This window comes from Crinia signifera, chromosome 3 (genome assembly GCF_055691185.1).
Source record: "Crinia signifera chromosome 3, ASM5569118v1, whole genome shotgun sequence".
In the NCBI taxonomy this organism is placed as follows: domain Eukaryota; kingdom Metazoa; phylum Chordata; class Amphibia; order Anura; family Myobatrachidae; genus Crinia; species Crinia signifera.
Genome location: NC_139219.1, coordinates 127,280,767 through 127,284,751, shown reverse-complemented (window position 1 = coordinate 127,284,751; position 3,985 = coordinate 127,280,767). Strand labels below are relative to the sequence as shown.

Below are 3,985 nucleotides of genomic sequence, written 5' to 3'. Positions count from 1 at the left end.
AGAGATGCGATATTATACTATGACACTTATGATCTTCTATTGAAGATAACAAATATCAGATGTCTTTGAATAGTGTTACTGTTAATTAGAAAATGATTTGCCAAATAATATCTTTGTACATTTGTATTCATTGTTTTTGAATATCATTTAAACATTTGTTTTCTCATACTAAACATTATTTTTGGTACTTGTTTAGTTCCATGGCGGCAGCATGGCCGTGCGTCTTAGTCCCCTTGAGGAGCTCGCTGTGCTCGCCCATGCTACGGGCTCGGTGGTTCGCTAAGCTCGCCACACTATCTAAAGTCGAGTCCATGCCAACGTGGATAGTGGGGGTATGAACTATCCACATTGGCATGGAGTTTATTTCGTTTATTTTAGAAAGTTTGGCAAGAGCCGAACCCAGAAGTAGCGCACGGCCATGCTGCCGCCGTGAAACTAAACAAGTACAGTACCTTATTTTTTAATCTTGTTTGATTGAGTCTATCTATAATGTGATTCTTATACTTGCATGTGAATTTGACTAATCAATGCTGTATATAGGTACTATAGGTTATTATCTGGGGTAATGCAAAGTGGGACTGTTAACAGCTTAACGCTTCCAATTTGTAGTGACTCCTAAAACTATCCTAGCGGTGGCACAGTTTGTGTATGAATAGTAAGTGTGTGAGATAGTGTGGAGTGTAAACATTTCAAGACAGACAATTGTGTCCCCTGTCCAAGAATAATGTCTTCCCTTGGCCAATCAGGAGTGGGCTAGACACCCATGGGTACTTGTTTCCTAGCAGGGCGCCCAGTACGCATTTTGCGTACTGGGCTATTCTCCATAGTGAAATAGCATCACATCGGATCGCACAGCATGTATAGTGCTGTGCGATGCAATGTCCATATTAAGTGCACAGGAGTGTTTATACAATGAAATATCGCATGGGATCGGAGGGCACCATAGACATAGACAAGGTGCGATGCGATATTTCATAGTAGAAGCACCCAAGCGATGAGATGTGATGTGTGCTTTACTATGAGATGTCATAGGATGAGATGAGATGTGTTATTAATATGACATGTGATGGGTGCTTACAATGAAAGCACCTATGCCATTGTTCAGCGTCACCCCCCCCCCCGCGCAATGCATTCCACCCCGAAGCGTGGCAAGCGGCAGAACGCGTCCTCCAACATTTTTATACCCCCACTGTACACATCAGCATGGATTTGATATTATATAATGTGGCGAGCGCAAGCCTGGTGAGCGGCTGCGGAATTCTTTACATGTATTCAGGCTTCAGGCTCGGTGGCTCACTGCGCTCGCCACACTATATAAAATCAACTCCACGCTGACGTGGATAGTGGGGGTATGAAAAGGTCAGAGGACACGTTCCGCCGCCACTCGCCACGCTTCGGGGTGGCGTGGATAGTGGAGGTGTTTCAGGAACACATTCACACCTGCAATATCATACAGCTGACAAAGTAATGACGACATGTGTTAGCGAATAACTGTAATTTACTTAAATAATTTAATTGAAGAAGCATAAATAATTAAGAACATTGATTACAAGAATTAATGAGAATAATAAGAATACATGAACTTTAAAAACAACATTAATTAAGAAATAAAATCACACTTAATCATCCTTAGGGAGGAGCTTAAGTGCTTGCACTATGCGGTGGAAAGGGTCATCAGCTCCCAATGTCTTTCTCCACATGAATTCCTGTGGATACGATTGGAGCTCATGTCACGCTGTGCCTCTTTGGCGCTTATTGCGCCATTTACATGTGCCTCACAATCTCTCCACAGTCTGGGTATGAACCCCTGTGGCCGGGTCAATGAAATAATAGCGATGATTCACAGTGAAATGCTGGTATCCTGCCAGTTTTAGCTGTTGAGTGCTGTATGCCCTCCAGCAGTCTGTATAGATAGTGGTGCCCGGCTCTATATTCTCAATAATACAGTCAATCAATGTGGTGGCATCATGGCTGGATACCATTTTCAAGAAACAATGTCCGGTTTCCCGACATATCCCCCCAAAATCCACTGCTGTAGCAAAATCCGGTTGGCGTTATATTTCCGCTTTACAAATTATGTCTCATCTGCCTCCACAATGTGGCCAGGTCCACCGATCTGCCGCTGTGGCTGCACCATAATGTCCAGGGCGCACGCCTCCAGAGTTTTTTTTTTAAATGTTAAGCTGCTGCCCACAATAGTCAATGATGTGAGCTCCTGTGCCCAGGAGTTAATGAAACCCACCACTGTCAGAAAGGGTAAGCGCACCCTGGAAACCAGTGCACCGCTCTGAGACTCACCTTCAGCCGGCACACCACATTGACTCCTTCACTGAAAGGCGCATTACGTGCCCATTTGCGCAATTCTGCGCCAGCGGAAGGAGTTCTTGGTCTTGGAAAAAGCATATCGCCTCCTCCGCCATCTGAGGCAAGCTAAAGATGTTGAACGATCCAGCCATTTCCAATACTTTCAATAATTCAGCAATAATTCAACCGCAGCTCTGAGGGATGCTTCTACTCCCCGCAGAAAATCACCTCAGAGTGATTTCTGAGAGGATCTGACAGGGGGCAGGAGTGACAGGGAGCGGGAATGGGGGCGGTAAAGAAACGCACCAATGTCAGAAAGGGTAAGCGGCACCCTGGAAACCAGTGCACCGCTCTGAGGCTCACCTTCAGCCGGCACACCACATCGACTCCTTCACTGGAAGGCGCATTACGTGCCCATTTGCGCAATTCTGCGCCAGCGGAAGGAGTTCTTGGTCTTGGAAAAAGTGTATCGCCTCCTCCTCCATCTGAGGCAAGCTAAAGATGTTGAACGATCCAGCCATTTCCAATACTTTCAATAATTCAGCAATAATTCAACAGCAGCTCTGAGGGATGCTTCTATGCTTCTACTCCCCACAGAAAATCACCTCAGAGTGATTTCTGAGAGGATCTGACAGGGTATTTTTACAATATGGGTCGGGAGTGGCACTGTTGAGTGAAATTAAATTAGTAATTAGGTACAAGATCTAACAAAACCAACATTGTTACCACTAATAAACAAATGTGGAGTGGTGTTTGGTTGGCGGTGCTCTCAAAAATGTTCAGCTAGGCAACTGAAGAAAAAACCGTCACTGAGTGACAGAAAAAGGAAGAACACCAAAGGCTTTTTGGGGCACACTTGAATGAATGAACGTTTATTGAATATTCAAATGCTAAAACAATGGTACGTCTTGGTATAAATCAGTGAATTTAAACTGAAATCAGTCATCACGAGAGATCTAGCGTTAATCAATAAGATATTGGTGAAAATGACAAAGATGGAATAAGATAGTGCTCCATTAATGAAAAAGATTATTAATCATAAATAAATGCATCACATCAATTGCAGTAGTAAATGTATTCATTCAAAGGAGCAAAAGAGATCAAGGACGCTTGACACTTGTCCCCTGATGTTGATAATAGTAATTCACGGTAATAAGTAATAATGTAAGAATAGAAGGCTGCCTCAATTGGACAGAGGTGTATCTGCTGTCCAGGTCCAATTACAGCAACTGGTATTCCCAAATGGTCACCCAGAAAGGTACTAGCCAGACCATTCACTGCTTAACTGCTGAGTGCGGGATGGAATTCAGGCGGACCAGTGATGTATGGCCATATTTAACCAAGGATGAGAGTACCACAGTGTCCTTAGTAGGAAGCCAAGATGTGCTTCTGCTTTTTGCCCAACAAAACACAGATCACCCTGTTGCTGAAATGTATTGCAGGAGGATCTGGTGTATTGAGACAAATGAGAGAGTCACAGAAAATTAGAGTGGTAGGTATAGGTGGGTGGATATCCCTGACCCCTCTTCTGCTGTCCACCATCAATCTAGGATGTCAAATGGCAGATGAGAGCGATAAGAGACACAGATTGAACCAACCAGAAAAGAAGAAATCTCACAACTTGGTCTCAAAATAATGAAAATTAGATATTGTACCCTAATCTCCACTCCGGGAGCAGTGT

General features: G+C 43.9%; 1 pseudogene; it reads right to left on the bottom strand.

Moving 5' to 3' along the window:
• Positions 1-3,521: 3,521 nt before the first annotated feature.
• On the bottom strand, positions 3,522-3,641 carry LOC146065703 (5S ribosomal RNA; annotated as a pseudogene).
• Positions 3,642-3,985: the final 344 nt, after the last annotated feature.